Below are 13,208 nucleotides of genomic sequence, written 5' to 3'. Positions count from 1 at the left end.
GTCACAATTTAGTATTTGAACTTTTGGGGAAGTGAGTGTAGTATGTAATTAAAAGAAAAAACTGCAAGCAAATAATCAAAATCATGCAATCATAATTACAGTAATTAAAATCTTAAGTATAAAAACTGCAATTAGGAAAGGTATTCTATTCAGTAAATGATATTGGAAACATTTGAAAAGAAAAAAGATCTCTAAGGAGGCCTGAGGGGCTCAGTTAAGCATCCAGCTCTTGATTTCAGCTCAGGTCATGATCTCAGCCCTGCTTTGGGCTCTGCACTCAGCGGGAAGTCTGCCTGAGATTCTTTCCTTGTTCCTCTACCCCTCCTCTGACTCATGCTGTCTCTCTCTCAAAATAAATATATATTTTTTTAAAGGCAAGAAAAAGGATCCCTACTTAACACTATATACAGAACTTGAAAAGAATTAATGGCAACATAGAAATTATGAATACCAAGTGCCAGAAGAAATGAAGAATATATAGTGTCGGGGTGGGAACGGCATTTCTAAGTATGACCTAAAACCCAAAAGCAATAATGGGAAAGATTGATATGTATGACTACATAAAAATTTTAAGCATCTGTATAACAAATGAGAACAGAAATGAAAAGGTATTGCAAAATATAAAACTGGACATAAAATTAATCTTATTGCAAGCTCCTACGAACTATATATACATGTATATATGTATATCTCAACTGTGTGTGTCAACAGAAGATCATATATCCTATGAAACATACCCCCGTTGGAAAACAGGCAGAGAGAATGTGCGCATACAGCTCATAAAGGAAAGCCAAGAGAAGGTGCTCGCATCACTAAAGCAAACGCAGATCCATCATTCAGCTATTCACTGAGCATCTCTTACACTTCTAGGTCCCGTGATGAACGCATCAGACAAGGTCCTTGCTCTAGAACTTGCATTGTACTTGAGAGATAAGAGTAAATAAATAAACCAAAAGGGTTACGATGAAACAGGTAAATAAAGGCCTCCACCGAATTATGAAAGTATGGGAAAATGAAAAAATAAAGCGAAAGTATCGCACTGTAGTTTAAAACATTACAAATGTTGAGAATAAAACTTCCATTTCTTTATAAGAAAACATCAAAAGTATTTGAAAGGTGCCTGCTTCTTTCGCATCATAAAATTTCTAGCAGCAAATATTTTTCTCAAAGGCAAAACTCTTTTGCCTAGGTTTGGATCAGTTTCCAACATTTTCAACCATGTTTTCAATGCTGTGCTCCATCTCCCCTGGTTTCCTTAATGTGAAGATTTTTCCATCATCACTTCCTCTGGGACATTATCCTCATCCTCATCACAGCCACTCTTCTCATGGACATCAAGGTCACCACCCTCCATCAGTGTCCCTGTACATCGAGTCTACTGAACAGCAACAGCATTCCCAAGGCCAGCTCTTGCTCCATGTACATTCAGTCAAATGTCGCTTCCACTATGTTCACGTTTCTTTGCTGGACTTCTGTCTTTCTGGCCAAATCCCTCTCAGTTATCCAACAAGAAGTCACCACAACTACACACGTTGCCGTCTGCACAAACTGGCACACAGCGACCAGTCACCAACAGACTTTGGAAGAAGTGACAATACTGGTCACTGATCGTGGGACATGTCTGTTACTGCACAGTGATTTGTGAACTGAAGGGCTGACCGTGAAGTTTGTACTTAGGTGATTACAGTCAGTAATCTGTGCAGCTGAAATTAGAACCGTGTTCTTGCGGGAGTGGTGTTACTTAAACTGTTGGAACTGACACCGGACACACCAGAATTTTTCAGAGCAAGAGCTGACTGCATATGTATAGCAATAAAAAAAAAAAAAAAAAAAAAGAACAGATAGAAGGAAGAATACAACAAACCCTAATAACCATATAGAGCTGAATATAGGGGAGAGGGAGGGACTGGTATTTATGTACCCTATATATTTTTGTATTGTTTGAAATTTTACAAATTAAAAGTACAAGTTTGTAGAGCAAACTCAAGTGGGAAAAAGATGACTTCTGTTTCTCACAATCACATTGCTTACTTTGTGTGTGTCCTGGAAAAGGTACCCAGGAGGGTAATGAAGAGTGATACAAGAAATGGGGTTGAATACATAAATACTTGTGGGAAGGGAGAAAAAGCCTCTACCGGGTATTTTAGCATATGTGAAGAGAAATCATGCAAATGAGAGTAAATCTGTCACGAGGTGTATTATGTCGACAGCACAACTTTGTACCAGCTGACCTGACACTATCACTTAATCAGAATGGGAGCAAGTTACTTCCTCTCCACGGATACTGTTTGCTCATCTGTTAAACTAGATATCTTTACCTCATGGAATCATTTTATAACATTAGAAAAGAACCTAGCCCCGTGACTAACAGCTAGTGAATACGCCAAACATTGAGTCATACACGCCATGGAGAACACGGACTTCTCTGCGTGTGAATGTCATCAAATAGAGACTTAAAGACAGTTGTTTATCCCAAGTGGGGAATGCAACCCAAAGACCTCAGGCTCTGGGCCATTCCAAGATTCTGCAATTTGAAATATACAGTGAAAAATCTGCTTGTTTAGCTTTAGTTCAAAATAACAATACTTTGTTGTTTACACCCAGGGACTTTTTTTTTTAAGGATGAAACACACACCTATAAACCAACTCAAGTTTTAGTACATTTTAAGATACATAGATTTTTAATAGGACTGAGGAAATAATTTAAAACACTATGTTGCCAAAGGCAACCTTGTCAGTGTAAATAATGTGCAATTCCATTCTGTAGCTAATTCAATTGCTTTTGTGAACTCCTAACTGGGTAAGAAACTTCAGACTTAAAAGAGTGTTGAAAGGGGAAAAAATTAGATATTCATCCCCCTCCTTTTTTAATGAATATGCCACAAAATATTTGAAATATTCTTTATGTATACAAAACCTTATTTAGGATATTTTAAAACATTGTTTAAATGAAGGTTTATTTAAAAAAAAATCACGGGTTATCCAACATACAATCATACTATTTTTATAGATTCATGACCTTGAACTTAGCAGCTTTCCAAAAAAACCAAATTACTCTTTATTACATGATTCATTCATTCATGACACAGGAAGTACATCTAGACATTGAGAATATGTTGTGCTCAGTGCTTATCTTGTCAGCTGTTAAGGAATCAGGGAACTTGGATAAGTGATGTGATAGGCAAATGCATCTCCAAACTCCCACCGTCTGAAATCTCCCCTGGGTTGGGGGAGCAAGCCCTCATCGGCATCCAGGGACGTGTCCAGGTGGTTTGCCATTCAAGAGGGCAGTGAGCCCCTCAAAATAAATTAACGGATCACGTCCAATCAGGTGTTCAATCATCCGGTTTTAGTGAAACTAAGATGAGACACCAGTTTGTCAGAGGAACGCGCACTGAACTTCATTTTGCTCTTCGGCAAAGCACTCCAAGTGGCCTCCTTTATGTTCAGAGGGTTTCACTTTTTAGCTTAAAGACATCTCCATAACCTCCAAACCATGCTTATGCCTTCGGACTTTATAACACTCATTCATCCTGGGGCACCTGGGTGGCTCAGGGGGTTAAGCCTCTGCCTTTGGCTCAGGTCATGATCTCAGGGTCCTGGGATTGAGCCCCGCATCGGGCTCTCTGCTCAGCGGGGAGCCTGCTTCCCCTTCTCTCTCTGCCTGCCTCTCTGCCCACTTATGATCTCTCTCTCTGTCAAATAAATAAATAAATCTTTATAGTATTCATTCATGTGAAAAAAAAAAAATTCTCATCCTAGTTTCACCAAAATGTGATGACTTTAAAACTGATTTGAAACGATGTTTATTTATCTTCAGGGGCTTCAAGAAGGGGCTCCCCTTCTTGAGAAATAAACCTCAGCCCCCAGACATCACTGGATGGTGACGAGGGCTTACTTCTCCTACCAAAAGGCAGTGTTCAGCTTGCAAAACTTGGGAAATGTTTCTGCTTGTCATTTCAGTAATTCGAGTTCCTAGATAGAGATCTATCTGTATCTAGATACAGTTTAGTTATAATCACTATGGATATATCACTATCTGTGTGTGTGTGTGTGTGTGTGTAACACACATACATAATTTTGCTCTGCAAATATAATTTAATGTGTATCATCCATGGGTGTGTATATTTGGCCAGTTGTAGTGTCCCCTTTTTGACCCCAAAACTCAAGTTCCATTCAAGCTTAGAGCACAACTTTAATAAGTAGTTAAGTTTCATTACACTCTAGAAATTACGATTTAAATCTAGGCCCCGCATATTTTAATTTCATTCCGTTGCTAAGAGAAACTGCTAGACATTATCACTGTGCCTGTTGTTTCTTCCTCCTCTTATTGAAGAAAACACGGACTTGCCCTTCGCGGAGCAGAAAGGTCGAGCTCTGCGATCCTGCCAACCCGAGAGAGCATTCACTGACCCGGATCTTTTTAAGATTTTAAGTTGAAAAGCATCATCTCGTTCAATAACAACTACCTCTTTAAACCGAACCAGTTCTATATTAGGCATTTCGTTGGAAATGGCCGCACAACCGAGTCCCTTAGAACAAGAAAGATACGGAGGATAAATATTTGAAGTGTAGTTTAACTCCCCATTCCTGGAGAGGGAAAAAAACAATAGCTTGCCCATGTTCAGGAAGCTGACATGACCTAAGAATCCAAGCATCGCAAGGGCTGTTACCCCGCGCCCTAGTCTTCGGGCAGCAACGCACCTCGGTCAGCCTTGCAGGGAAGCCCGACGGAGAGACAGCTGCTCGTATTTGTTTAACTTTCTGGAGGAAGAACAAAATAATCCTCCATGTGGCCCAGAGCCTTATTTGGTTTGCTTGCACCTTGCGATTACAAGCTCTAAGATATTCCTGGGTGTTTTGCGGTGGTTCGGAGCGGTAGGTGAAAGGTACAACACCGCAGTTATTTTGATAATTTGTGTTAATAAAGTGCCTCTGTCAGATTTTATCATAATGAATGAGGTGACAGAAAAGTTGCATTTTAGTCACTCATGAGATCTAAAAATAAGGGTCTAGCCTGTTCTAAAATGTGATTCTGCAACCTTTGTGGGGAGTCCATTCTATTATGTAACAACCTTGAGAAGAGATGATTTCTGTGTGGAAGGACCTTGCTCTGCATTCTAAAGCATTCCACTTGTTTGTTGCTCAACGAACACATGTATGAGCTCTTCACACCCTTATCCTTCTCTTTTCAAAGTTAATCATTTCGTATTTTAGCACTGTCTTCAAATCAACAGTAATTCCCTGCATAAATGCCCCCTAGGTTCTCTTCCTCGGCCTTCTGTGTTCTGTCAGCCCTCCCTGAGCGGTTCACGGCCACCTGAAGCCATAAACCAAGAATTAAGCAGGGCATTCTGGGAAAAGAATAGCTAATAGCGGAGATTAGACATACTTCTAGAATGCCACTGGAGAAATTCTGACACTCTCTCTCCATCAGACAACCATAACTGGTGAAAACAGTTTCTAAATAACCATCTAAATTCCCTGCAACTTGTTCCAAGACATTGCAAATGAAGAATTCAAGAAAGTCTAAATCTAGGTAAAAAGCTTGAGAATCTGTGGCACTAGAGCCATGACCCAGTCCCACACCACCCCCTACCCCAGATCAGTATGACAGAAGCTCCACTCCAGTGGGTGAGGCCAAGAAGCTCGGACTCCTTCTCCCCTGTTTCCCGGGAGAGGGCTGCTTCGGTTCCCACAGGAAGGTAGGCTGCCAACATTCTCATCTCCCCAACCTAGGGTGGAAAAAGCTAAACTCCAGGTGCATGCAGTCAAGAGATCAAGGTCTGTCTTCCTTCACCCATGGCCACTCATAACGCGGAGGCTCCACTCCAGTGTGGCAAGCCAAGAATTCTGGACACTCTCAGCCGCCCTCACTCAGGGCAGAAGTTCCACAGCAGATGCAAACCAGAAAGACCAGAGGCCACCATGCCCCCTGGTGTCTTCCTCACAAAGCATCAGCATCACTCCCCAAAAGCAGGCCTCTATCCCCACTCCCATCTCCAGAACAGTGATACAGAGAAGCAGAAGGGAGGGCATTACTACCAACCTTATAGAAGTAAGAAAGATTATGAATGGAAAGTATTAATAACTGTAATAAAATGGGCAAATTCCTATAAAGACAAAATGACTGAAACTGACTCAAGAAGAAATAGAAAATACTCCAAGATCTATACAAGTTAATAGATGGAATTAGTAATTTAAAAACTTCCCCCCCAAATATTCCAAGAACAGATGCCTCACTGGTAAATTCTTCCAGGTGTTTCTAGAGGAGTTAATACTAATTATTCGCAAAACTCTTGCAAAAAGTAGCAAAACACTTCCTGACTCATTCTGTGAGGTTGGTACCAAAATAAGATAAACATGTCACAAGAAAATTACAAACCGGGACGCCTGGGTGGCTCAGTTGGTTAAGCAGCTGCCTTCGGCTCAGGTCATGATCCCAGCGTCCTGGGATCGAGTCCTACATCAGGCTCCTTGCTCCACAGGGAGCCTGCTTCTCCCTCTCACTCTGCCTTCCACTCTGTCTGCCTGTGCTCGCTCTCGCTCGCTCTCTCTCTGACAAATAAATAAATAAAATCTTTAAAAAAAAAAAAAAAAAAAAAAAAGAAAATTACAAACCAATCTCTCTTAAAAATAGAGATGTACAAATCCTCAATTTAAAAAAAAAAAAAAAAAGGAAAAAATCAAACACACAGAATCTAGCAACATGTAAAAAGAATGGAAGGCCATGACTGTTGTGTAATAAAGAATTGACCTGGTCTTTGCCTCAGGTTCCTGGCATGGGCCTTCTAAAACCCTTGGAATCTGAGTGATAAAGTCTCTTTTGTTCATGAGCCCCTGGGATCATGTCTAAGTTTATGCTAATGAGATGAATCTTGGGCAGCAGGATGGGGACTGACCATGATTGGAAGGACTAACCATGTGACTAGGGTTAATGTTTTGAGCCGTACGGTATCAGCCTGATTTCCTGACCTCCAAAGAGGAGAAGGCAGGGCTGGAGTTTGAGTTCAAGCACATGGTCAATGTTCAGTAAATCATGCCTCTATACTGTAATCCTAATAAAAACTCTGGACACAAATGGTGGAGACTCCTGGTTGGTGAGCACATCAGTGTGCCAGGAGGGGGACAGATGTTGATTCCATGAGGAGAAGGTGCAAAAGCCCTGTGTTTGGGATCCTCCCACACCTCAAGAGACCAATGTCTCTTCATTTAGATATTTTCCCGAGTTCTGTGAATTGGTCTGGTGAATTACTGAACTCATGGAGGTCATGGGAACCTTCCAGGCTTGTAGTGTTGATCTGACAGGAGATCAGTCTTGTTGTAGAACTTTATTAACCCCTTAACTTGTGGGGTCTGTCATAACTCTATCTGGTTGACAGTTTTTGTCTTGGAGCACTTTGACTATGTTATGCTACCTGCCTCTGGCCTCCATTGTTGCTGCTAATCTTACTGGGATTCTCTTGCATGTAACACATTTTTCTCTTACTTTCAAGATTTTTGTCATCTTTGACTTTCATATTTTTTATCATGATGTATCTATTCATAGACCTCTGTTTTTATCCTATTTTGAGTTTAATTTCTTGGATGTACAGGACACTATTTTCCAACACATTTGGGACTTTTTTTCTTTGATAATTTTTCTGTTCATTTCTCTCTCTTCTCGTTCCAGTTATCCTGTTGATGTGTTTGATGCTGGCCCCATTTCCCTGAGGTGCTCTTCCTTTTTATTCATTCCTCTTGCTCCCTGTTCTTCAGCTGACATAATTTCTATTGGTTTACCTTCAAGTTCACTAACTTCTTTCTTCTGCTAGTTCACATATGCTGTCAAGTCTCTAGTAAATTTAATAGACTTTATTTTTAGAGCAGTTTGAGGTTCCCAGCAAAATTGAGCAGAAAGTACTGAGATTTCCCATGTATCTGCTACCCCACTCACGCACAGCCTCCCTAACAACAACCCTACACCAGAGTGGTACATCTTTTATAACTGGTGAACCTGCACTGACACATCCTTATTACCCAAAGCCTGTAGCTTGTACTAGGGAACACTGTTGCTGTAATACATTCCATAGTTTGGCAAATGTCTAATTATATGTATCCACCATTACAGTATCAGACAGAAAGCTTCTCTGCCCCCCAAATCCTCTGCCTATTCATCCTTCCACCCTACCTAACCCTTGACAGCTACATGGTTTTCCCTTTTCCAGAATGTCGTATGCTTGAAATCATAATAATGTAGCTTTTTCAGATAGGTTTCCTTCTCCCAAGTATGCATTTAGGATTTCTCCATATCTTTTCATGGCTTGACACCTCATTTATTTTAGAGCCAAATCATATTCCATTGTCTAGATGTATCACAATTTATTTATCCATTCATCTAACTGAAGGATGTCCTGGTTCCTTCCAAGTTGTGGTAACTATGAATAAAGCTACTATAAACATCTGTGTGCAGACTTTTGTGTGGACATAAGGTTTCAACTCATTTGGGTAAATACCAAGGAGTACAATTGCTGGGTGTGATAAAAAATATACATACATATGTATATATATACACATATATATGTGTGTGTGTGTTAGACAATGCTTAGTTTTCTAAGAAACTGCCAAACTGTCTTCCAGAGTGGCTATACTGCTGCCAGCTACTAATGAGAGTTCCTGAGGCTCCTCGTCTTCATCACCATTTGGCGTTGTTGGCCATTCTAATAGGTGTGCGCTGGTATCTCTTGTTTCTTTAATTTGCCTTTCCCTGTTGATATGTGATGATGAGTGTCTTTTCATAGATTTATTTGCCACCAATATAGCTCCTTTGGTGAGGCATCTGTTCATATCTTTGGCCGTTTTAAAAAAAAAAAATCAAGTTGCTCATTTTCTTATTGCTGACTTCTTGGGTAATAGTCCTTTATCAGAATGGGAGTCTGTGACTTGTCTTCTCACTCTCTTGATTTAGTGAATTTTTAATCTGCTATTATATTTTTAAACTCCAAGACTTCCATTTACTCCTTTTTTTTACCATTTTTATCTCTTCACTGATGTCCTCTATGCAATGCAACACTGTCGTCATACCTTCCTTTACTTCGATAATCACGCTTTCCTTTAGTTCTGTGGACATATTTATAGTGGCTATTTTGAAGTCTCTTTCTGTTAAATCCAACATCTTGTCTCTCACAGGCAGCTTCTGCAGCCTGCTTTTTTTTCTGGTGTGTGGGTCATACTTTCCTGTTCCATTGCACGCCTCGTAATTTTTTGTTGTTGTTGCTGGAAACTGAACACTTTCGATAATGTCCTGCCACTGCTCGGGTCCCCCAGTTGTTATTGTTCCTTGCCTGTTTAGTTTTAGTGACCGACTGGATTACAGTCACCCTGGGGTGACTGTGGTATTCACAGGGACCCCTTCCTCTCTTTCACTGACCACACCCAGCTATTAAACTCTCCTAATTTCCAGATGACTGCTCTATTGTTTTCAACAGTGCACTTGGGCATAAACTGCTCCACAAATGAACTCAGTCAATGTGTGGCTCCTTTGAAGGAATAGTTACTGAGGTCCGTGTTTGGTGTTTGTTCGGACCTCAGGAGGTCTCCTGTCTAGCTCATATTCCTCTGTTCTGTCCTGCAAACTAGCCAGTCTATAGTCTAGGCTGTTCGTGAAACTGACAAATCACCTGTCAGTTGCCTTTAACCATGATCTCCACTGCTCTCCCAAGCGCCTTTACACTTGAACTGTTTCAGTCTGTGTTGTAAATGAAAGTAGTCCCTCCATGAAGAGATGAGCTGTTTTATAAAATTGCTGCTCCCCTCCACCATCTCCCCCCACCCCGGGGCAAAATATCAGAGCCAGCGCCCTGGAACTGGGAATGCCACAATGACAAGATGCTCTCTGAGTGACATTTTTGCTCGAGGAGCCCAGCACTCCCTGCAAGGGCCGGGGCAGCAGCCGCCTGAGGTCCTCCTGGCTGGCCTCTCCTGGCATGGGACCACAGCCTCAACAGCAGGGGCAAGAACAGTGCGGGTTCCAATGTTCTCATCACCCCTTTCTCAAGGTCAAGTCCCTATTCTGCAAATGGGGGCTGGGCAAAACAGGGAAGCCCCCACCTTTTGACCATATACTTGCCAAGACTAAGCCTCAGCAACTGGAGGCTGGGGGGTTGGAAACATGGAGTTCCTGCTCCTCCCAGGAAGGGAGCCCTCCACTGGGAGCTGGGTTGGTGGCCACTGCTGTCTGGAGTAGGGGCTTCACTTTGCCGAGGGAGAGGGCACTCTTGTTTCAGATACCCCAGACTCTCAACTTTTTACCAAATCTGCAAAGATTTTCTCACGATGTTTCTTCATTTACTGTTTGAACTTGGGACCATTTCCAGGGGCTTTCAATGTTTGCTTTTTAATCATTTTCACCAGTTTCTCCGGGGAGCAGGTCCATAGAGTGACACACACTGTCATTCCAGAAATCGGTCTCCTCTCCCATATCCTCACCTGCTGTCCTCTGGGCAAGGGCCATCATTCCCTGCCCTGCACTCATGAAACTCTTCCTTTATGACTTCCATGTTAGCCATCTCCAAAGCCATCGTGTATCATCTCGTGTCGTCAAAGCTTAAGGCTTTCATCCAACCACTAATGAAAATGTTAAGCTGCACTAGTAGAAATTCCAAAACCCTCCTGAAGCCAAAAATCTCACCTGGCATTCAAGGGTTCGAAGTAGGGGTGTACATGTGTACGTGTGTGTGTGTGTGTGTGTGTGTGTGTGTGTGTGTGTGTGTAGGGCTGGGACTTGAAGGTAAGAGTTTTAGTCCTTTTGGGCTGCTATTATAAAAATATCACAGCCTGGGTGGCTTATAATCAATTTTACTTCTCCCAGTTCTGGAGGCTGGAAGTCCAAGATTCAAGGTGTCTGTGTACTTGGGTTCCAGTGAGATGTCTCTTCTGGACCACCAACTCCCAGTTTCTCAGTGTCCTCCCCGGGTAAAAGTTGGGGGCTAACTTTGTGGTTTTGGGGGTTTTTATTTTATTTTATTTTATTTTTTTAACAAGAGCACTAACCCCATCCATGAGAATACCACCACCCGCATGACCTAAGCACCTTCCCAGCACCCCCATCCCCATCCTAACCCTATCACCTTGGGGATTAGGATTTCAACATATGATTTCAAGGGGTGGGGGTGACAATTTCAGATCTTCTACTCACATCTCTAGTTTTATTATTTCTACTTGACACATAGGCCACATTATGAAATTGATATTTCCCAAGGTATGTTCTGGGAAATGCTAGATGACACAGAAAAAAAAAATTCCTCGCTTAGTAATTTTTAGGTTACATAAAAATAATTCCAGAGGAAGTTTGGCTCTGATCTCACTAGATCTCAGGAGTAAGATTCAAAGAACAAGTCTTGTATTCATTACACTAAAACTGATGAGGGAACAAAAGGCAAGCTGAGGACAAAGCAGGAGCTGACACCCCACAACCCCCCTCCCATGAGATATATGCGACATTCTCAGGCCTTCCTGGCTGCCCTAAAGGAAAAACAGTTAACTTGTAGAGATCACAATCCTGCCAAGACCTGAGTCTCCCTGCATTTACAAATGTCCTAGTGATTGACAAGGAAGCAGCTTTCTTATCAATAACTTAACTTCCAAAGACCCATAACTCGGTTCTTGAAGCCCTAACATCATCTTCCCCTCCCTATAACTGAGGGAGGCTGAGGCAGAGGGAAATGTAAATAAAGTCAAATTTCTTCTAAACCTAAAGCTCATTGATAAGGACGCGTGATAGCAGGAGTGGGACATTCCCCCCCGGAAGCTCCCAACTGTCTCTCTGTTAATGCCTTGCTAAAAAAGAAAACAACCATAACCTGACAAACAGCAAAGCCTCCCATATTCTGTGTGTCTTCTTTCAAACCCTCCCTTTTCCTTACCTCCCCCAACCGCATAGTATTTAACCCGCCACCCTTCACAGCCCCAGTGCAGTAGTAGCTCTTTCCGCCCACGCGTCCTGTCCCCGTGTTTTAATAAACCACCACTCTGCACCAAAGATGCGTCAACAATTCTTTCTCGGTCATCGGTTCTGGACCTCACCCCACTGAACCTCACTTATATTCTAAAACTTCATCAAAACCAAATATGGGGGCACCTGGGTGGCTCAGTGGGTTAGCCCTCTGCCTTCAGCTTGAGTCCTGATCCCAGGGTACTGGGATCGAGCCCTGCATCAGGCTCTCTGCTCAGCAGGGAGCCTGCTTCCCCCGCCACCCCCACCCCCCGGCCTGCCTCTTTGTCTTTTTGTGATCTCTGTCAAATAAATAAATAAATAAAATCTTTTAAACAACAACAACAACATGAACAAGTAATAGTATCCCCATTTCATGGACAAAGAAGCTGATCCAGGGAGATGGGAACAGTACTGGGCTTGAACAGTGGACTTCCCAAATTCGTGTCCACCTGGAACCTCAGAATATAACCTAATTTGGAGATAGTGTCTTTGCGATATGGTTTACATGAGGTCATAATGCATTAAGGCGATCTTAATCCAAAGACCAGTAATCGTACAAAAAGAAGGAAATCTGGACACAACCACAGGAGAGAGGGAAGGCCGTGTGAAGACAGAGGGACCCCGAGACACACAAGGAGAAGGCTGTGCCACGACAGAGTAAGAGATGCAGTCACACACCCACCTACAAGCTAGGGAGTAGCAAGGATTTCCAAAAGTTAGGGAGAGAGGAAGGGAACAGCACCTTCTCTGGACCCTGAGGGAGCTTGGCCCTGGTAACACCTTGAGCTTGGACTTGCAGCCCCCAGAACAGGAGAGAAAGTATTTGTTATTTCAAGCGGCCAAGTTTCCTAAGCAGCCTTAGGAAACCGACACAGTAACTATCTAAATAAACTGCAAATACTCACTATTGTTTTAAAAACAATAACAGCAAAGCAATATTGAATTGTAACTGCCCTTACTGTTTTTTGGCCTAAAAAATACAGTGGATTTAGAGGCGTCCAAACCACAGGCACCCACTTCATTACTACCACTGGCTCTTTAAGGGTGATCTCCGAAAGAATTTGTGAGTATTGGCTTCTTGTGAGCTAAATGCTCGTGAATTTGGAGTAAAATCTTCTCTTCCTACTCCAGATTATTTTTTTTTAAATATTTATTTATTTGACACAGAGAGAGAGATCACAGATAGGCAGAGCAGCAGGCTGAGAGAGAGCTCGATGTGGGGCTCAATCCCAGG

Source organism: Mustela lutreola, chromosome 4, assembly GCF_030435805.1.
Source record: "Mustela lutreola isolate mMusLut2 chromosome 4, mMusLut2.pri, whole genome shotgun sequence".
NCBI lineage: Eukaryota > Metazoa > Chordata > Mammalia > Carnivora > Mustelidae > Mustela > Mustela lutreola.
The sequence above is the reverse complement of the archived record's forward strand: the minus strand, read 5'-3'. Positions refer to the sequence as shown.